A 23,411-nucleotide genomic window follows, 5' to 3' on the forward strand; every position below is an offset into this window, starting at 1 on the left:
GTCAGGCAGACATCCTAGAGGAGGTGATGCTTGAGCTAGGTTCTGGAAAATGGTCTGAATTTGAACAAATGACAATAGCTGACACTGGGGCTGGAATAGAGGAGGAATTTCCAACCAAGTCAATGAGTGAGGCAAGGCAGAGTATCAAGGACATATGGGGTGTGTGCTGGAGAGGAAGGAGCTCTGGAAATGAAAACTGGAGTTGTAGCAGAGACAGAACTGAATGGCAGGTCAGGAAAGTAAATACAAGCTGATAAGCAAATTAAAAGATGTTGAGGCATGATGTGATGGCAGGAATGGGCAGGATGGAAAAAACTAGAAGGGACAAGATCAGGCAGTTTTTATATAACCACCCAGCTAACTCTTAGAGGTCCTCAAAAAAGCTTTCCTGTACATGCCTCTCCCACCCTCAACTAGGTGTCCCTCCGCCATACTCTGCAAGGTCCCCCGTGGTCTCTGTTAGCACACCCCACCCCTCACTGGGTTAGAATTGCCCGCGCACCTGGTGTTGCCCCACCAGACTCTGAGCCTTAGCTCTTCACATGAAGTACAGCTTAAAGTCAGCATTTGTGTAATCGCTGGACTCCATTTTCAAATACAGACCCAAGCTAGAAAATATCCAGATGAAGGGTGCATGGCTTCTGAATTGGAGGCATTTGTTACAGTGGATTAAGAAAGCACATGGGACTTCATTTCAAATGGCATCTGATTCTTGATGCCATGGGGTAATATGAGATCAAATTTAGCCCCTTTTTGCTTTCTTGCTTTCACTTCAAGTTGCCCAGCATGGAGTAAGACTTGATAAATGCTGTGATTAGCGGATGGGGCACTGAAAGCCCAAAGCATAGGAGTGAAGGTGAACTAGAGTAAGAAGAGAGATGAGAACAAGTAAGGTGCACCAAGAACACAAGAACCAACAGGATTTGGCATCTGAGAGGGCAAGAAGGGGGCAGAGGTGACACTGGGTATGTAAACTTAGGGAGGTTGGGAGGGCAAGGTGACCTTTTAAAAGAAAACAGGAGGGGCTTCCCTGGTGGCGCAGTGGTTTAGAGTCCGCCTGCCGATGCAGGGGACACGGGTTCGTGCCCCGGTCTGGGAAGATCCCACATGCCGCGGAGCGGCTGGGCCCGCGCGTTCGGAGCCTGTGCTCCGCAACGGGAGAGACCACAACAGTGAGAGGCCCATGTACCGCAAAAAAACAAAACAAACAAAAAAAAAACAGGAGGAGGGACTTCCCTGGTGGTCCAGTGGTTAAGACTCCACACTTCCAATGCGGGGGGCCTGGGTTCGATCCCTGGTCGGGGAACTAGAACCCACATGTCGCAGGACCCAGCACAGCCAAATAAATAAATATTTTTTTAAAAAAATAAAACAGGAGGGGATGTGCACTTTGAAGGGAAAGAAGCAGCTGAGTTCTGTCTTGCATCACTGTCTTGAGTTTATGATGTCCACAGGACCTCTAGCGGATGACCACCACCAGCGGTAGGAAATTTGAAACTGGCAGCCTTTTCAAACAAAATATTTCTTATTGGTTAGGGGAAAAGTTGTGTGTTGTCATTTATAAGTTTATACCTAATTATAAAGATCTGTCTTTACCTCTGCTGCTAACAGTCATCTGAAACAGGCTTCTTGCTAAATGTAACACGGCACTATCAGGATGCTTGCAACAGGGGAAAGACTGGCCATCTCCATACTCTTTTTCCTGCAAATCAAATACTCAAGACCCTTACCATGATTCTGAATGACTTTCGTGTTAATATGAGTATCCAAAGAAGCAGTGATTAAATGCTTAGATGCCGGAGTAAAGGTTCAAATAATCTGACAATGTGCAGCTATGTAACCTCGGGCAAGGCTTCTAACATCTCTAAGCCTCAGTTTCTTCAGCTGTAAAAAGTGCGTAGTAATTGCTTCATAGGATTGTTTTGAGAATTAAATGACAAAATTAATGTAAAGGGCTTTAGCATGGTGCCTGGCCCTTAAAAAACATTAAATACTGTCCAAGCACTGTGTGATAAAAGGATACAACAAAAAATTTACCCATGAATGAAAAGCTGCATTTAAAAAAAAGAAATTGCAAAAGAAAGGAAATGACGTTTGTTCAGTGTTGTCATACATTTTATGTTTTAAAATTTAAACCAGGGTGTTTTGCTTTGTGAAAAAAGAATCTTAAGTATCTTACTGAATATCAGCTATGTCAAACAACTGATCAGAATTTTATAGATCCACAAAATAGGATACAAATAAAGAGTGGTACTTGCTTTTCTACCAAGTAAAATAATTCTAAATCAGGGTGAGATGGAAGATGTGCTGTGATACTCATAGGAATGGATTATAAAAGGCATTATATGTATGTACAATATATTTTAGTGCATATTGTTACATATACACTTATTTATTAAGACCCTATGTATTGGGGCTTCCCTGGTGGCGCAGTGGTTGAGAGTCCGCCTGCCGATGCAGGGGACGCGGGTTCGTGCCCCGGTCCGGGAGGATCCCGCGTGCCGCGGAGCGTCTGGGCCCGTGAGCCATGGCCACGGAGCCTGTGCTCCGCAACGGGAGAGGCCACAACAGTGAGAGGCCCGTGTACCGCAAAAAAAAAAAAAAGACCCTACGTATTGCCTAGAGGAGCCCAGGTACAATTTGTGTGACCTTGGCTGGGTCACTGTATGCCTAAACAAAGTCCCTCAGTCTATCACTCTCATTCAACAAATACTACTGAGTTTCTACTAAGCACCACGCGCTTGGCTAAATGCTCAGTGTATAGAAATAAAGACAGCCGCGGCCCGACCCCGACAGGCGTGCACAGGACACTCTCATCACCTCTCTCCCCATACAGGGACAGAAGGCGGACGACAGCAGGAGGGGTGCCGGGTGAACCGGCGGGGGACGCCTCACCTCCCACGCAGACAGCGGCTTCCCCTCTCCCGGCAATTACCCCTCCTCCACCGGTCCAGGCCAGAGCAGACCGCAACAGCATCTTCACTCTGCCCGCCAGCCAGCTAGCCAGCCTGCGGGCTCGCCCACTCGGCCGGGCCGGCCAGTGTCTCCATGGTAACCGTACACAAACTATTTACCCGGGACGCCCAGGCCGCCTCCCTGCAGAGCCAGGAAGCTGCTGGACAGGCGGAGTGGGCCAGGGAATGAGTTGGGAGTGGGCGCAGGGAAGGGGGCTTCCGGCCAGACCCAAAGCACCTGTAGGTAGCGGTGGAGACAGTGACAACTGCGGAGATTCAGCTCATCCTCCAGCTTTCCCCAGGCGGCGACGGCAGCAGCAGCAGCCACCGAGAGCAGGCGGGGCCCAGCAGGGTGGGGCCGGGCGAGGAGGGTCTGAGAGGTCCCTCAGCCCCCGCTGGTCCACTGGACTTGCGCAGGTCTCCCCAACGCATGCGTAGAAACACTGAGGCGTGGGCGCCAGCAGGCGGGGAGTGGGAGGAGCGTGGGCGAGGGCCCGTGGCCGGGAGTACGAGCATCAGGTGCTGCGAGAAAGGGCAACCGGTAAGCTTGGAAGAGCGAGGGTGGGAAGGCGTCTGCTTTTAAATCAGCAATTTACGGAACCGCGTTTATTGAGCCCTTATGAGATATCAGCGCCTGTATTAAATCGCAATAAGCAGGACAGCGGCTTAGTGTTTAGGAGTAAGATTCAGGATTTACTGGTTCAAGTTGCGGTTCAGTATAATCTTGAACTAGTTGTTTAACCCTCTCAGTCTCTCCTCATCTGTAAAATGGAGGGAATAAAAGTACCTAGCTAGGTCTTGGGGTGGTTGTGAAGATTGAATGAGAAAACAGATTTAAAGTGCTATGCATGTGGCAGTCAACGAATGTTAAACTGTTGCTATTATTAAGACCTTGCACTTGTGAAGCACTTTAGAGTTTACAAAGAGTATTTCACTGTATAGTATCTTTTTGAGCGTCCCTGGCACTCTGAGGTAGCCAGCCTGGCATCCCCATTCACAGGAAACAAAATCGGGGTCCGAGGTCTAGTGAGTGACAGCGGTAGATGCAAGTCTAGGCCTCCCATCAGCAGCCATTTTTTGCTCCTACTGCATTATCACAGTTGACTGGCAGAAGAACCCCATTTATATGTTTCTGGTTTAAATTCTGTTCTCTCCTGTTAGACCATTCAGCAACACTTTACAGTGTTAAATACAAGTGAGACCATAATCACTCTCCATTCAGGATTGCACCACATTTTATAAATATGGGGATTTTTCAGCTGAAGTGTTGTTGTCAACATTGGAAAAATGCCACATCCCTTGGTGCTAAGTATCTTGTAAAGAATAATTAAATTGAAAATATTTTTGAGCACTTACTATGCGTAAGGCATGGTGTTAGGTGGGAAATGATACTAACCTGAACTAAAGGAATCTAATTATTCTTCAAAGTACCCAACAGGATTTCACATATAACAAACAATAAATACTTATTAGATTACTGGGTAATTTTAGGGCCTGAAACAAAGCATTTGCGTTCTTCAGGGTTGAAATCTTTTCTAGTGACTCGACCTGAATTATCATATCAAGTCCCTTTTACTGGCCATTGGACTCTATTGTGCAAAGGGACTTTTGCCCATTTAATATAAACCATAACTAGTACTTTGAGTTCACAACTTGTGAGATATGACCCAAATGCTACTTTAGTTTTGTGTCTCACTGCCACTTAAAAACATATTCAGTGTTGGTTATCTTCCCCTGCCCCTGGATGGAAAGCTGGGTAGAGTTGTATTTTCTGCTCATTTATAGATAACTGATAGTCCTCTAGTAACTAAGTCTCAACCACAGCTTCGTTCCAAAATTCTAATGTTGGGTACAAGATATAAACAAATGCATCAAACTTAACTTGGAAGTAAGGCCTCATCACTCTCTTCCCTTCTCAGGCTTAAGGTCTGTAATTGGCTTTCCCAGAGGGGATGCGATTGGCTTAGGCTCACCACTTCCCAATTGAATAGAGGCTCCTTAAGACCCAGCCTGGGTGGAGGTGGGCAGGAAGTTGGGAAAGGAGAAGCCAAGAGCTAGAGCACTCGTTCCTGGAGCTGATGGCTTTGAGCTTGCTGTGCCTGGCCTGTGATTAAAGCAACCCACATGGGTCTTTCCTGATTCCTTCAGAGTTTCCTGTTAATGGGGACCTCTCTCCCTGAGACTCTGGGTGGGTGCGGTACTCTCTCTCCCTGAGACTCTGGGTGGGTGCGGTACTATTCTATTGGTTGCTTGTAACTCCTTCCCATCCCCTAGAAATCCAGGGTTCACTCCAGACCCTTCAGATGGATCCCAAGATGGCCCCACATCTTGTCCCAGGGAAATCTCACACATCTCTTGCCCCTAAGACTCTGAGAGTGCAGGTCCATGCAGTCCCCTCCATGCTATCCTAGGATGGAGCTTTAGTTTTCCCACGACCACCTAACTGCAGTCTCTGGGAAGCCCCTCTTGCTGAGTTTGAGATGAGGGAATTGGCAACCCCACACTCCAAAGAAATTTTCTCATACATCCTCCCCCTCCTCCACTCTTTGACTCCTTATTTTTAGCCTCAGCCTGGACCCTTAGGTCCAGGGAGTCTGTATGTTTCTTTGTAACTGGCCCTCTGGAGACTCTGCCTCACCTTCATTTTGGAACTGATGATTATACAATTACCATCTCATTTGAAACTTCAGTTTAAAAACCTGTTGTACAGTCAATTACTAACTATGGTCTTTGCACCCTAGGATCTTGGGCTAAAATAGATCTCGTAAGCACACTACTGGAACGTGAAGGTGACCGGCTCAGTTGGCCAGGAAATGTCTGCCAGGCAAGTCAGAACGATTGAAAAGAATGACAAGGGCAGAATTATAGGCAGCAGTTATTTCAAAGCAATAAAGCTGCCCAGCTTACCTCACTGAAGGGCACGACATGGGAAAGTCTTGAGGATATCATAGCAGTGGCCTATTATATTGACCTGGCTGTTCCTCCATGGTTACCTGATGGCTATTTAACCGAATTTGACATAGTTAAGCTTATAAGTGGAATTATTTTAGAAACAAAATTGTTGACATTCCTTATACCTTACAAGTATTAAAGAGGAAAACATTTAGGGCTTCCCTGGTGGCGCAGCGGTTGAGAGTCCGCCTGCTGATGCAGGGGACGCGGGTTCGTGCCCCGGTCCGGAAAGATCCCACGTGCCGCGGAACAGCTGGGCCTGTGAGCCATGGCCGCTGAGCCTGCGTGTCCGGAGCCTGTGCTCCACAACAGTGAGAGGCCCGCGTACCGCAAAAAAAAAAAAAAAAAAAAAAAAAGAGGAAAACATTTAGTCTCTAACATTTATAAAGCACTTTATAGTTTCTAAACTGCTTTCATTTGGAGCATTTCCTTTTTATTGTTTTATTTAGAGTTTACAGTAAGCCTGAGAGGTAGTTGGTTTGGGGATTATTATCCCAATTTGAGAGTGGACAAAACTGAGGTTCAGAGAGGGTAAGTGACCTGCCCACAGTCACACAGCTAGTAAAGTGATCTGAGACCTGGTGTTTTTGGTGCCCAGGTCCCATGTGTCATACACCATTGTACACATGTAAATGTAATTTTTCAGGCTGAGGCCTCTTGTTCACAGCATTGACAGGTACCTCCTAGGCTGCCGATGCTGTTAAGATATGCTCTTCATTTTCTCCCCTCACTTATCTCAAAGTATATCCTGTGTGGGGCTATAGGGAGCAAGAGGAACTTAAGAATCTTTACATTCACCTGAAAATGTCTGCTGGATTTCTGGATTTGGGGTTAAGGTGAGCATTATATAGGTGGTAGAGCAGGTAATAATATAATTTTACGTACCCTAAGGTGCAGAAGTACAACAGAATGATAGCTACTTTCAACCACAGACGACCAGTGTGTTTTATAGTTTATACTAGTTTACATTACATATACTTCATATTTAACATCTGTAACCTGTCTTTATTTGTACATTAGACATATTCTTGAAAAGATACAAGTTAAATAAATACTTCTTTCATGCTCACAATTCCTTCAATGGTTTTTACGACCATAACAAAGATGTGACTCACAGAGAAAAAATAATTGCTTCTGGCTTGAAATAAAAATCACCAGTTTAGAATTCTAATATTCCGTTTGAGATACTTTCTGCTTTTGCCAATATGGAATCTCGGTGCTTTAATTATTTTTATCACGTATCCCCATGAGGCGTTCATCAAATTGATAGCCTATGCAGACTTTGCACGCAGATTTAAAGGTACAAATACATTAGAATGCAACTTGGTGGAAATTTACAGCGCAATGGAAGTTAACTAATTTCATGGAACTGGATAGACAAAAGACTGTGGAAAGGTCCTAAAGTGTATTCACTGAAAAAAAAATTACATGAAAAGTCTATTTAATGGAGCTCAGCTCTAATCTGTGCACCTTCGGTCTTTGCCTTTAAACACATTATCTTACCATGGAACCTGCACCACCTGGGCCACGCTCTGCAGGAGCAGCCACGTCAAGCATTGCTGAGGATGCTAACAAAGAGGGTGCATTTAATTACCAGGTGATCACAAAGAGTCTCTAACTACTCTAGTTTTGAGTCAGGAGTCTTAGCTACAAATTGCTTCATCTTAAAACAACTGCTGAAGTACCTCCTGTAGAAGAGACCATCAGAAACCCCCATTCTTTGTCAAACTCACCTGTGAGGCATTACTAAGTGAGGATGCCTGTATCTTTTGGAAGCTTTCAGCTGTGAATAACAGGATACTCTATGAAAAGTAGCTTAAATACCAAGGACGTTTATTATGTTGTTTAAATCTCAAAGTGGGCTATTTCAGGGTTGGCCCTGAAGCTCAGGGATGGCATTAAGGAGTGTCAGTCATGCCTCCTCCCCACATTGTCACAAGACAGTGGTGGCAGCACTGACCTGTGCGTTCTCACATGATAGCGTCTCAGAGCAGGGAAGAGAGAGAGAGAAGGGGCAGAGTGCTCTCCATACACTCTTTACACCGAGAAGGAAAAAATGTCCCAGCAACGCCTCAGCTGTGTTCTCCTTACACCTCATTGGCCAGAACTGTGTCACGTGTCCCCACAGCAGTTGCTGGCAGAGATGAAGAGGATGACTATGACTATGATTGATTTAGATCAATCGAGTTTCGTCCCCTGGGGGTTGGGGGAGGAGCCCATCTTCTCTCAGTACTTTGCCACCACAACCTGAACCAAACTGGAGGCTGTTCATCAGGGAGAAGGGGCAATGGCTGTTGGGTAGATGCCGACAACATCTGCCACAATGTCTGGGTGAACTAATGAAGAATGTCTCCTGATAGGCAAGAGATTTTGAAAGTTGCTCGTCCTGATTGGAACGAGAGAACCAAACGAGTAATGCCAGACAGGGTGCTCTGGTGCCAAGTCCTGAAGTGAGGCTGTGGTCCCTGGTCTCACTGCTGCCCAATCGTGGCTGCCATTAGAATCACCCAGAGAGCTTCAAAAAGCGTATCTGGGGACTTCCCTGGTGACACAGTGGTTAAGAATCTGCCTGCCGATGCAGGGGACATGAGTTCGATCCCTGGTCCAGGAAGATCCCACATGCCGCGGAGCAACTAAGCCCGTGTGCCACAACTGCTGACCCTGCGGTCTAGAGCCCACGAGCCACAACTACTGAAGCCCGCGCGCCTAGAGCCTGTGCTCCACAACAAGAGAAGCCACCACAATGAGAAGCCCACGCACCGTAACGAAGAGTAGCCCCCGCTCTCCGCAACTAGAGAAAGCCCACGTGCAGCAACGAAGACCCAACGCAACCAAAAACAAATTAATTAATTAAAAAAAAAAAAGCATCTGTGCCCAGCACCAACCCCCATGTTGGTCCAGTTGCTGGTGGAGGGGAGCACAGGGCAAAGGGTTCGGCATTTTTTAGAGCTGCTGAGGAAGCTATAACATGCAGCAACCAGCATGGAGAACCCCAGCCCCAGTGAAGGTCAGAGCTCCCCTGTCTGAAGGCCTCAGCCAGGATCCAAACAGGAGGCAGAGATGTCCCAAGAATCCTTGGCTTCAGAGCAGAAGGAAAAGAGAGACCTCTTACGATGCATGACTCAGAGATGAGTCTCAGAGACTCAGGGTGCTATCCTTGATGTGCCCCCATCCTGTTACCATGCCATCCTGGCACTTTTTATATCTACTGTACCCCTGGTCCCTCTGACCCCAGTCCATTCTCCTCCTGCTCCAAGTCTGTCCTACAGGCAGCAACCAAAGTACCTGTCATAGACCACAGTCCTGGATGGGCCTGTCTCTGCTCACAAGCTCTCACTGTGTGCCCATCGACCACCAAAGTATATCCCAGATCCTCTGGGTTCTGTACTGCAGCTGCTGCTTCTACCTTTTTATAATAACTAGGATTTATTTGGGGGGTATAACAGCACTTAGCCGTGTAGTAAGTGCTTCGATGACTTTAAACTGGCAAATCTTTCAACCCTGAAGTTCTACAATTATTCTCACTTTACATGCAAGGAAACGGCAGTTTAGTTTATTTGCCCAGGTCACACAGTTGGTAAAAATGGTGGATCTAGGACTCAAGCCCTGCTAGTGTGATTCTGGAGGCCATGTTCCTACACATACCATGTACTCAGACAAACTGAACTGCTGCCATTCCCTGGACACTCCTACAGCTCCCCACCTCCTTGCCTTGGCTTTGAATGGTCCCTTGCCCTTAGAAAGCCAGGGCACTGAGTAGGGACGTTTACACAAACCAGGCACTCCTCTGGAAGGACTGCAAAGTGGAACTTACCTTGGGGTAGCCCACAGGAGAGAGGAAGACGATGACATGTATCTGCTCATTCCCTCCTGCCTCCTGTTGTCCACTGGTCAAGTTCATGGTGGATCTAGTCAGGACACTTCTGTGGCTTTCTGTACAATGCCCCGTGGCCCAGGAAGAAGAGCAGAAATAGTGTGTATGGGGACGACCAGGACCGGGGTTGGCCCAGAGGCTTAAGTCTGAAGCTGAAGGGAAGGGCTACAGGCCTAGGCTGTATGGGGGAGTAAAGGGAGAGGAGAGTGTGCTGGTCTGAAGGTTTGGGGGAGGAGGTCACGCCAGGGCACAGAGGTCACGCCAGGGCACAGAGCAGATGAGGTGTCTTGAGGGAGGGAATGAGGAGTGTGCTGCGGTAGAAAGAGTCCTGGACCAGGAGTCAGGAGACCTTGCTTCAAATGCTGCCTCTGCCATTCCTTAGCTTCAGCACGTCCCCGAATAGCTGTGCTTTTCTCGCCTGTGAGATGTGGAGGGTGAACTACATGACCCTTGAGATACAGCCAAGCTCTGCCATTCCACGGCAGGAGGTTGTAGTCAGAGAGAGGGCTGAGGGCTAGAGATTTTAGAAGTGGCTCAGCTGTGAGAGCCAGACAATGAGGTCCAAGGTGTGGCCTGGCTGGCCACTACCCCGGGGAAAGTCAGGGTGGCCGGGGGCCTAAGGAGGCCAGAGGAAGTGCTGACAAGGCAGGGACAGAGGGAGAGAAGAACTTGACCCATCAAGTAGTTTGTTCCTCGACTCTCATGCTAGTAACACCCGTGTACAAGTGTCTCCCCACAGAACCTGGCAGCCCCAGAGAAGGCTGTGACTCCAGGGCTTGAGGCCCTAGGAGAGAGAGGCTTCTCAGCGCTCTTGGGTGGTGACGGCAATGAGTTGCCCTGAGAAGGAGCCCCCTAACCAGTCTGGAGACCCGTGGGCCTAGAGGAGCTCACCCAGGAGGCTTACTTTGCCACTCCTTGGGGCTCTCAAATTCAGTTTGTTTGATTTTCAAAACAATGTACTTCTGTACTGAGTTACCAGCCCAAGAATATATTATCTTGGCAATATGACAAGAAAGAAAATTTAAATAGAGGGAAAAAAGTTTAATTTAGCTGTGGGAATTCAGGTGATCAAGGAAGTGTAGAGTTTCAGCATTCAGGCAGAAGGAATCCTAGCAGGTCCCAAATCTAGCTGATAGTATCTGGGCTGCTAATAGCAGTATCTTTAAGAGCTAAAGGTGCTAAGCACCTATGTTCATTGAGATGAGAAGAATCATACAATTCTTTATACTATTCAGATAAAAGATATTACATAAATTGGGTCCACAATATTATCTACCAGGAAAGCAAAAGTAAAAGCCACAAACCAATGAAAACCTCATCATAATCACTGTGTACTTGCAAAGCACTTTGCATCAGAGCCCCAGACACTTCACATTTCATAGAGCTAAATACACACACACACACACACAGACACACACACACACACACACACACACACCAGTACATGTGAAACAGGAAATCTGACAATGATGGATTTTGTTAGTGACAATGTCATTGTCCTGGCTGTGACGTTGTACATAGTTCTGCAAAATGTTACCACTGGGAAACTAGGTAAGGGGTACACAGGACCTCACCATGTCGTTTCTTACAACTGCATGTGAATCTACAAGACCTCAAAGTAAAAAGTTTCAAATAAACCACTTCACCCTCTCACTTCCTACTTCATCTCTACAAGGCTCATAAAATGAAAAGCTATGATGGGAACACAGAGGAAATATAAATCCAGAAATAAACAGGATGATTATCCCAGGATGCAGTGTGGATAAAACAATTTCTGTCTGAACTTTGAAAACAGTGCATTGGCCTTGACTGATCAAGAAACGTGAAGTTTCAGCACTGAAAGTCTCAGTGAAAGTATTCTTTCTGGGTGTTTTCTAAGTTCACACCCAGAGGTTGTTAAAATAAACAGTGTGTCAATCAGGTTTGTTGTTGTTGTTTTTAACTTCATTGTGACAGTTCTTATTAGGGTATGGATAGAAACAGAAGCTTTTCAATGTTTTAAACCGTTTTGATTTTGAGAGCTCAAACTCAAACTAAGAGAAGGAATTTTTGGCATAGATGACCGTGTTCGAAGCAGCTCATTTTCTACTAGGAGTGGAGACCCCCTGGCTCCTCCAGGCCCCTGCTACTCTCTGCCCATTGGCTGCAGCTGCTCCAGACCCCCCGCACTGGTCCTACCTTCCCCTGCCCTCTAATTAAGCTGCAGGGGCCAAGCCCCTAGCCAACCATTGCTCACCACGCACTGTGCCACCTCCTGTTTCAGCCTAGCACCCAACACTAAAGATCTGCCAGGCTTTGCACTAAGTGGCTTAAGTTCTTAAGAAGCCATGTGATTGCATCTTGTACCAGCTGGTCTCCTAAAACAGCTCCAGGCAGAGCACACTTTAGTTCTCTGGCCAGGACACACTCTGAGGTCATGATTTGCCATGAGGAAAGCTTATCCGGCATGGAACAGCATCATTTCATGTTCCCCGAGCCCTCAGTACAGGTGTCCCACACCCAGATAGTCCTTGTTTTCGAGAACCTCACCAAAAAGAAAGATTAATGCCTCTGTAGCAAGTTTTTAAAGATGCTCCAAACCATCTCTTTCTTGGTTATTATTTTTCTCACTGCATATTATACTTCTTGTTCATTTGGGTCCTAGAGAGGAGAACCCCAAGGAGAAGAGACTGGAACTGCATAGCTAAGCAGGATGGTAAGTACTTGCGAGCAGAGGGTTTGTCCCTCTCGCTCACCTTTGGGTATCCTTGATACGAGAATGGTAGCCAGAACACATAGATGTTTAATAAATACTTGAATAAATGAACAAGTGAATGTGGGCTTGAGAAGATGATATTCAGGGCCAGAGTGTCATGAGGTGTACCTTGTATGTTCCATGGTATCAGTCCACTGACAGCCACCCCCAGCCCCCTCTAGCCCCGCCTACCGCCAGTCTCTTGTCAGTTATTTCTGGGAGTGCCTGTGGCTGTGCAGTCTCACCTCTGATCAGAAACAAGCCCCATCACGCTCCTCAGCTCACGCCATCTCACTGCCCAGCTGTGGGAGCCCTTTCTTTGGGAGAGTGTGGTCTGGTGCCAGCCTGGAGTGGGAGCATTGGGGTGGGCTCTCCTGGTCCTCTGTGCACCTCGTCTCCAGGGCCCGGGGCCAGCACTGCTTCCGCCCAGAGCCTCACACAGCCATTCACAAACAGAGGATCCTCATTTCTCACCTGCTCCTCCCTCGGGGGCTCAAAACCGGTCCACAGGCCTGGCTAAGGGTCAGAACCCCTTCATCCCTCTTTTTCTTATTTCTCTATTCCTTTCGGCACCAAGAAACTCCTTCCTTTCCCGTCAGTGTCAGTGTGAGCCGAAAGCTCTCCTGCAAATCGGCTCCTGCAGACAGGCACCTGCAGGGGTCGCCAACCTCCCAGGTCTCCAGTTAGCAGAGGTCTGGTATGAACTACCCAGGAAAGAGCCCTGGGCTTAGGGCCCGGAGTCTGAGGTCAAGCCTCACATCTTTCCCCTGACTGCTTTGTAACGTGGGAGAAAGAATCTGTGGGAGTTTCTTGGGCCTTCCTTTCTGGGTGTGTGAAGGAAAGTGGGTTCCAGCAGTCTGTGGTACCATGAGCTATGTGAGGGAGAAGAAAGTGAAGGCGAGAGGCCTGGGAAGCAGCTGGAGGCATGGTAAATCAATGGTTAGCCAGGAAAGGCATGTAAGGGAGCGCCCCTCTGGTCATGGGGAGGAGATAGCCCACCCCAGGAGCTAACAGGGGAAGCTTCTGTAGCAAGTGCAGAGATAAAAGACACCTCTTAGGCAAGGTCACCTCTTAGGTTCTTGGAGCTTCCACGGGATGAAAAGCAGATGTGGTTCTTTTGTGCAGTCATACAGGATGGCTGGCCACACTCCTAGTCAAGATTATTTTTTTCCTTTGTTGCTTGTGTTTTTGGTGTCATATCTAAGAACGTATTGCCAAATCCAAGGTCATGAAGATTTTTTCCTCTTTTCTTCTAAGAGTTTTACAGTTTTAACTCTTAAGTTTAAAAGTCTTTGGTCTGGGGCTTCCCTGGTGGCGCAGTGGTTGAGAGTCCGCCTGCCAATGCAGGAGACACAGGTTCGTTGCCCCGGTCTGGGGAGATCCCACATGCCGCGGTAGCAGCTGGGCCTGTAAGCCATGGCCGCTGAGCCTGCGCGTCCGGAGCCTGTGCTCCGCAACGAGAGAGGCCACAACAGTGAGAGGCCCACGTACCGCAAAAAAAAAAAAAAAAAAAAAAAAAAAAGTCGTCTTTGGTCCATTTTGAGTGAATTCTTATATGGTGTAAGTAATGGTCAAACTTCATTGTTTTGCACGTGACTATCCAAGTTGTTCCAGCTGTTGAAGAGAGGTGAGAGACTTTTTCTGAGGCAATAATAACATTGTGTCACTTAAATGTCCTTTGATCTAGGGCCAAGGGAACCTGAGTAGAGGTTTTCAGGAAAAGGGCCTGTAAGATTCTGAGGGCATGAGCTCACCAGAGAGTGACTGCGCAGTGGTTGCTGTAATGCATTGAAGGAACAAATTCCTTTCCTTCTCAGCGAGAACAGCTTCCGCAGACACCTGAGGCTGGCAGGAGGGTGGGGGCAGTGACAAAGGGCAGGTGGCTTTCGGGCAAAAAGTCAAAATATATGGAGGCAGCAATGGCTGACCGAGCCACCAGGGGGCAGAGCAGAGGGGGGGTACCAAGTGGGAGCACATTAAATGGCTACCACTGATGCAGGTTTTACCCAGAGGGTCATCTGGGAGGGGAAGAAAAGAACTTAGAGGACATGGGTTACAGCATTTCCACTGGTGGGCACTTGGAGGCAAAAACTGTTTTTGTTACTTTTTTGTTTGTCCTCCCCCAGGATGGCAAGGCCTGGAAAAGCAAGAGTCACAGTTAGTCTCCCTTTTCAAAGTGCAGTTCAAAAAAGAACATTCTGTTTTCCGGGACCCCAGCTTTCTGTGAGAAATTCTATACTAGCATTCCAAATTAAGCAGTGTTTGCCAGAATGTAAATTTCTTTTAATGGCTAATTTTTTTTTAAAAGTGACTGTTTGTTTGCAGCAGAGAAAATAAGAGAAAAAGAGGAGGAGTCATTTATCTAAAAAACAGCAGTTCTATTTTTGGGAGGGATGCTACAGAGAACTAATGCAGTTCTGTAATATTAATCTATTTCAAATTTTTCAAATGTCAAAACTACAGTTTATATTTACTGCCACAAATTCAGTGAACACTTTTCATTATGTACTAAGCAGAAAATTTGAAATTAAATGTTCAGCAATGTTCAAACAAATGAAGAAGTCCCCTCCCCCAGGCCATCCTTTGACATAACTAGGACAATCCAATATAATAACCCTCTAAAAGGATTAATTCTGCCTAAAACCATCTCCTGAAAAAACCACATGGCACCTTCTGAAACATTCTTGATAATATGCACGCCGTTATTACATTTACAACCCATGAGCCTGGTGCTGACTCTGTCTTGGAACATTCTATGATAATGCTGAACGAGGGAATCTTCACGATCAGAATCGTAGGAAAACCTCAATAATAATTAAAATATATGAAATAAAAGAGCAATAAGGTTGCATTTTGCTTCTATTAAATTAATAAGATATTTTAAACACACTCGTTGCTGGAGATGGTGTAGCAAAACGGGTCCACATGTACACTGATGATGGCAATGCAAAACAGCAATGCCAGGCAAAGCCATTCAAAATGTTTATCTGATTCAGTGATTTGCATTATTCAGAGGAAGAACAATGTTTTGCACCTGCTTAATGCAAAATTAATAGAAAAAAGTCTGTAAGCTTGGAAGCCTCCTAAATAGTGAGTGTAGTTGGTGGTTAGGTAAGATATGTTATACCCACTTAATGAAAGGCATTGGTATATGCAAATAATAGTGTTAAGAGGCACAAGGAGTTCTGTCAAGGCAGCAGGAGGGGCAGAATTATAAGTACAGTTTTTCCTTCTGTTGTTGAAAGTTTCACTAATGTTACCATAAATTTATTTGTTTGTTTAATAAAAATGTTAAATAAATTGCAAGGAAGGTTCATTACCTTCTAGTTATTTATAAGAGGATACAGAATCATGCATATACAACGTCTCTTTTTTTTAACCATTTTATTTATGCTTGGCTTGACTTGGCTAGACTGGTCTGTGGTTTCTTCCACACAGTATTAAGTTACACCTACCCATTAGGCCAAGGGGGAAAATTCTCAGGGTATGAAGCCATTTGGAACTGCTTAAAAAGAGAGGCAGTAAGAGCAGATTTCCAGAAAAAGGTAGTAATCCTTGAGTTATCCCAAGGAGGACAATGGAGAAAGGGAGCCAGGTTCAGCAGCAGGGCATCATAAGTGGGGTGCACCCCACAGAATACAGCCCCCTGCTGGTTTGCAGTGCTGACTACCTACTGATCCCCTGCTGGAGTAGACATGGTTTTGCCTACCCAACAGCTATTCTTCACTTCTTCCTTGCAGAGTTCCTGGTAATAAACAACAGCACCAACTCAAGCTAGTTTAAGCTAGAAAGGAGTTTCTTTAAGGACACAGGGAGCTCACAGAATCCCCAGGAGGGCTGGAAAATCAGGCTTGAAGACTATATAACCTGGAACAATACCCAAATTATACCACCAGATTGCTCCAGTGGAGACCCGTGGCCATTGCCACCTATAACGTGGATGCAATGCGCGAGATGTTACCACTCAGCTGTTTCAGAAAACTGCATTGTCTATCTGAAATGCTCCTCCAGCTTCACTGGAAAAAGGAATCTGCCTGGCATCTGATCCCTCACTTTGCTTGGTTCTAAATCCAAGTCTTGTGCAGGTGTATCTGGTTGGTGGAGTTCAGGTAACATACCTGCACCCAAACTTACCTACCAACTGGGAAGGTGAGTTCTGCTTCCATCTGGGACTCATCATGTGGGAAATTTCTCAAATATAGGGAGCCACAAATGTGATGTGTCCACAAAACTTAACCCAACTTTGTCTAGTTGTCCATTTTACTTTTTTTGGCCATGAGCTCTGGGGCAGGCTGGCCCCATTCCCAGCTATCTCGATTAAGCCAGTTGTGGAAATGCCATTTTCCTTCATGGTAACTGGCCAAAAAAGTTGTGTGACCCAATTCTGACCAATGAGGCATGAAAAGACATCTGCTGAGGGTCTTCTGAGAAAGGTTTCTTAGCTCTTACGGAGAGACACAAGGACACAGTAATCCCTTTGTTCTGCCTCTGGATAGTGTGTGGGGATTTGAACTCTGGAGCTGCCACCACCGTCCAGTGACTGACACACTTAAAATGGCAGAGCAGAAAGATGGAATTCATGTGGATCCTTGATAACATTGCTTAGCCACTGACTCAACCCATCCTATCTCAGGACTACTTGCTATGTGAAATAATACTCTTTTGTCTTGTCTGAGCCAGTTGAGGTTTTCCTTGCAGCCCAAAGTATCCCGATCTACCCACTCTGTCCAGTATTGCAAGGATGATTGAGAATGAGTGGGAACATAGGCATGGTCATCTTCTTGTACTGGAGGAGCCTGAGGATGTATCCGTGAAAATGAAATGGGTGGATAACATGTGGCCATATTAGGAAAGTCCCTTCTGAAGAGCTTTCCCTCTCAGAAGTGGACCCATCCATACCCTGACTGCAACAACATCCTATTTCCTTTTGTGAATTTCATTTCCTCCAGTAATTGAAGACACTCTGTCCTGACACTGAGAAGGCTGAAGGAGTTCCTGGAGGTTCCTTCTGGCAGAAACCTCCTGTCACAACCCCACCCGCATCCCCTCTCACTCCGACAGCCAGGGGCAGGCTCAGGCCTAAGCGCAGGCAATCAGACTCTTTCTCTCAAGACTTGATCTCTCCGACCAAATGACTCAACGACGGAAAGTAGTAGTAGGTATTCATTCATTCCAAAAACCTCTCACTCCAGCCCTACTCCCTGGCCAGGACTGCTGAGTCGTTCCTGCTGCCTCGTTGCCCAAAGCTACCCTGGAGGAATATCTGTTCTGTCTCTAAAACCACTGAGTTCCCAGGAAACAGAGATTTCAAAACCACCGCAGTAGCCCAGCCAGAGACATTCCAGCTGTGAAAGCTTATACACTTGAAGAAAATCCGAATTAAAACATTACGAAAAGCTGTTTCTACAATGCCGCCTCTTTCTGTAAGGATTGCTTCAGTGAATTTATACTGAAATGTTCTTTATGCATGAAAGCCATATTATTTCTTCTCCTTCTGGACCCCCACCCCAAAATTGGGGTTTTATATTATAAAATAAAAAGGCTGATATAAAACAAGCTGCTAAAATTAAACTCATCAAGAAGTTTACAGATGATGCAACTGTTCATGAAGCATTTCTGTTTATAAATTTCAGTGAATACTGGAATCCTGGATCTTTGCTTGTTGGAAACTTGAAGACAATTATTGGAAATATTTTTTAAAGTATTTTATTTCCAGGAACTGTGATACTGAGTAACATGTGACATCCAAGGGCAAGAGAAATAAATATTGAGTATGTGGAGGAAAAAGAAAACCATTTTATCTCTTCATCTGGAACATTTTTCTTATGTAAATTTTTTATTGTGGTAAAATACACATAGTATTCTAACCATTTTAAAGTGTATAGTTCAGTAGAATTTTTAAAAAATTAGACAATTGAATGTTTTGGGTTTATCAAATTATATGCTCATACAACTTGCTACCATGAACACTTGTGAATTTTCTCATAAAATTAGAATTCTTTAGTCTGCTGTCTGCAGAAATGTTAGTTATAAAGTTTACTACTGGGCTCCGGCATTCATCATGTTTAGGCTGAGTGCGGCTTGGAGGGCGTGCAAGTTTTTGCTAGCAACAATTAAAACGACCTTGACCAGTGAAGGAATGTCAAAAAGGAAGCAGATGTTGATGTGTGCAGACTGATTCATTGACCTGTGTGCTGGATAGGTGTCCTGTTTCTATCCTACCATTTGAAGGAAGCCCCAAAGTTGAACATGCAGCCTGCAAAAAGGAGACCCCAAACACAGTACGATAAGCAAAATAAGAAGACAGAAAAACACACAGCAGATGAAGGAGCAACATAAAAACCCACCACACCTAACAAATGAAGAGGAAATAGGCAGTCTACCTGAAAAAGAATTCAGAATAACGATAATAAAGATGATCCAAAATCTTGGAAATAGAATAGACAAAATGCAAGAAACATTTAACAAGGACCTAGAAGAACTAAAGATGAAACAAGCAATGATGAACAACACAATAAATGAAATTAAAAATACTCTAGAAGGGATCAATAGCAGAATAACTGAGGCAGAAGAACGGATAAGTGACCTGGAAGATAAAATAGTGGAAATAACTACTGCAGGGCAGAATAAAGAAAAAAAGAATGAAAAGAACTGAGGACAGTCACGGAGATCTCTGGAACAACATTAAATGCACCAACATTCGAATTATAGGGGTTCCAGAAGACAAAAAGAAAAAGAAAGGGACTGAGAAAATATTTGAAGAGATTATAGTTGAAAACTTCCCTAATATGGAAAAGGAAATAGTTAATCAAGTCCAGGAAGCACAGACTCTCCCATACAGGATAAATCCAAGGAGAAACACGCCAAGACACATATTAATTAAACTGTCAAAAATTAAATACAAAGAAAACATATTAAAAGCAGCAAAGAAAAAACAACAAATAACACACAAGGGAATCCCCATAAGGTTAACCACTGATCTTTCAGCAGAAACTCTGCAAGCCAGAAGGGACTGGCAGGACATATTTAAAGTGATGAAGGAGAAAAATCTGCAACCAAGATTACTTTACCCAGCAAGGATCTCATTCAGATTTGACGGAGAAATTAAAACCTTTACAGACAAGGAAAAGCTGAGAGAGTTCAGCACCACCAAACTAGCTTTACAACAAATGCTAAAGGATCTTCTCTAGGCAAGAAACACAAGAGAAGGAAAACACCTATAATAACAAACCCAAAACAATTAAGAAAATGGGAATAGGAGCATACATATCGATAATTACCTTAAATGTAAATGGATTAAATGCTCGCACCAAAAGACACAGACTGGCTGAATGGATACAAAAACAAGACCCATATATATGCTGTCTACAAGAGACCCACTTCAGACCTAGAGACACATACAGACTGAAAGTAAGGGGATGGAAAAAGATATTCCATGCAAATGGAAACCAAAAGAAAGCTGGAGTAGCAATTCTCATATCAGACAAAATAGACTTTAAAATAAAGACTATTAGAAGAGACAAAGAAGGACACTACATAATGATCAAGGGATCGATCCAAGAAGATATAAACATTGTAAATATTTGTGCACCCAACATAGAAGCACCTCAATACATAAGGCAAATACTAACAGCCATAAAAGGGGAAATCGACAGTAACACATTCATAGTAGGGGACTTTAACACCCCACTTTCACCCATGGACAGATCATCCAAAATGAAAATAAATAAGGAAACACAAGCTTTAAATGATACATTAAACAAGATGGACTTAATTGATATTTATAGGACATTCCATCCAAAAACAACAGAATGCATATTTTTCTCAAGTGCTCATGGAACATTCTCCAGGATAGATCGTATCTTGGGTCACAAATCAAGCCTTGGTAAATTTAAGAAAATTGAAATTGTATCAAGTATCTTTTCTGACCACAACGCTATGAAACTAGATATGAATTACAGGAAAAGATCTGTAAAAAATACAAACACATGGAGGCTAAACAATATACTACTTAATAACGAAGTGATCACTGAAAAAATCAAAGAGGAAATCAAAAAATACCTAGACACAAATGACAATGGAGACACAATGACCCAAAACCTATGGGATGCAGCAAAAGCAGTTCTAAGAGGGAAGTTTATAGCAATACAATCCTACCTTAAGAAACAGGAAACATCTCAAATAAACAACCTAATCTTGACCATTGCAACAAAAAGAATAAAATATCTAGGAATAAACCTACCTAAGGAGACAAAAGACCTGTATGCAGAAAACTATAAGACACTGATGAAAGAAATTAAAGGTGATACAAATAGTTGGAGAGATATACCTTGTTCTTGGATTGGAAGAACCAACATTGTGAAAATGACTCTATTACCCAAAGCAATCTACAGATTCAATGCAATTCCTATCAAACTACCACTGGCATTTTTCACAGAACTAGAACAAAATATTTCACAATTTGTATGGAAACACAAAAGACCCCGAATAGCCAAAGCAATCTTGAGAACGAAAAACGGAGCTGGAGGAATCAGGCTCCCTGACTTCAGACTATACTACAAAGCTACAGTAATCAAGACAGTATGGTACTGACACAAAAACAGAAATATAGATCAATGGAACAAGATAGAAAGCCCAGAGATAAACCCATGCACATATGGTCACCTTATCTTTGATAAAGCAGGCAGGAATGTACAGTGGAGAAAGGACAGCCTCTTCAATAAGTGGTGCTTGGAAAACTAGACAGGTACATGTAAAAGTATGAGATTAGATCACTCCCTAGTACCATACACAAAAATAAGCTCAAAATGGATTAAAGACCTAAATGTAAGGCCAGAAACTATCAAACTCTTAGAGGAAAACTTAGGCAGAACACTCTATGACATAAATCACAGCAAGATCCTTTTTGACCCATCTCCTAGAGAAACGGAAATAAAAACAAAAATAAACAAATGGGACCTAATGAAACTGCAAAGCTTTTGCACAGCAAAGGAAACCATAAACAAGACCAAAAGACAACCCTCAGAATGGGAGAAAATATTTGCAAATGACAAAGGATTAATCTCCAAAATTTACAAGCAGCTCATGCAGCTCAATAACAAAAAAACAAACAACCCAATCCAAAAATGGGCAGAAGACCTAAATAGACATTTCTCCAAAGAAGATATATAGACTGCCAACAAACACATGAAAGAATGCTCAACATCATTAATCATTAGGGAAATGCAAATCAAAACTACAATGAGATATCATCTCACACCAGTTAGAATGGCCATCATCAAAAAATCTAGAAACAAATGCTAGAGAGTGTGTGGAGAAAAGGGAACACTCTTGCACTGCTGGTGGGAATGTGAATTGGTACAGCCACTATGGAGAACAGTATGGAGGTTCCTTAAAAAACTACAAATAGAACTACCATATGACCCAGCAATCCCACTCCTGGGCATATACCCTGAGAAAACCATAATTCCAAAAGAGTCATGTACCAAAATGTTCATTGCAGCTCTATTTACAATAGCCAGGAGATGGAAACAACCTCAATGTCCATCATCAGATGAATGGATAAAGAAGATGTGGCACATATATACAATGGAATATTACTCAGCCATAAAAAGAAACGAAATTGAGCTATTTGTAGTGAGGTGGATGGACCTAGAGTCTGTCATACAGAGTGAAGTAAGTCAGAAAGAGAAAGACAAATACCATATGCTAACACATATATATGGAATTTAAGAACCTAGGGGTAAGACAGGAATAAAGACACAGACCTACTAGAGAATGGACTTGAGGATATGGGGAGGGAGAAGGGTAAGCTGTGACAAAGTGAGAGAGTGGCATGGACATATATACACTACCAAACGTAAAATTGATAGCTAGTGGGAAGCAGCTGCATAGCACAGGGAGATCAGCTCGGTGCTTTGTGACCACCTAGAGGGGTGGGATAGGGAGGGTGGGAGGGAGGGAGACGCAAGAGGGAAGAGACATGCGAACATATGTATATGTATAACTGACATACCATTGTAAAGCAATTATACTCCAATAAGATGTAAAAATAAAATAAAATAAAATAAAGTTTACTACTGAGACTGCATTACAGTGATGACCTCTCGTATTTTTGAACACTGAAACAAATGAAAATGATCCAAGAAATAAAGAGAAACAGGTTCATGATGAAAGCCACTTAATTTCTCATTTTTAACCTCCAGCTAATTAAAAATGCTGGATAATGTTCAGTGGGTCTTGCTGTAGTCAAAAGGAATTATATTTTAGCTCTTATATTTTTTAAAACTTCTATTATGGAAAATTTCCAATGCATACAAAGTGAACAGAAAATAACCCCCATGTACCCAACCTCCAGCTGCAACAATTATTAATATTCTGCCATTCTTGTTTCATGTATATCTCCACTGCCCGCCCCCCCGCACTCAGTTACAACTATTATTGTTCATTCTTTTAGGTAATTTCTACACATTAACATACACAAATCTTAACCATGTAATACTGGCAAATAAACACTCCCACATAACCTCCACTCCTATCACAATACAGAACTTTCCCATCTCCTCAGAAAGTTCCCTCATGTCTCCTCTTAGTCATTCCCCAATCAGTGATAAGCCAGTTTTGATTTTTTAGCTTTTGATTATTTTTGCCTGTTCTAGAACTGCACATAAATGGAATCATCCTCTTTCAATCTGCCTTCTTCCACTCGGCATAATATTTGTGAGGGTCATCCATTTTGTTAAGTAATTCCTTCTCGATTACTGCTGCGAGGCATCCCATTGTGAGAATACTGGTTCTTAAGTGGAAGGACCATTGTTAGATGGGTCTTACTATTTGGTTGATGGACAGTGAGTTGCTTCCAGCTTTTGGCTACTGTTAAAAAAAAAAAAGCTGCTAT

At 44.0% G+C, this 23,411-nt stretch overlaps 1 protein-coding gene across 1 annotated transcript in view; it reads right to left on the reverse strand.

Moving 5' to 3' along the window:
• ARMC2 (armadillo repeat containing 2) overlaps positions 1–3,290 on the reverse strand; it is a 105,601-nt gene extending 102,311 nt beyond the window's left edge. Inside the window, exon 1 of the mRNA XM_065888821.1 lies at positions 3,075–3,290. The gene's annotated coding sequence lies outside the window, so the exon portion shown is untranslated. The remainder of the gene's footprint in view (positions 1–3,074) is intronic.
• Positions 3,291–23,411: the final 20,121 nt, after the last annotated feature.

The sequence above is a fragment of the Phocoena phocoena genome, chromosome 12 (genome assembly GCF_963924675.1).
Source record: "Phocoena phocoena chromosome 12, mPhoPho1.1, whole genome shotgun sequence".
In the NCBI taxonomy this organism is placed as follows: Eukaryota; Metazoa; Chordata; class Mammalia; order Artiodactyla; family Phocoenidae; genus Phocoena; species Phocoena phocoena.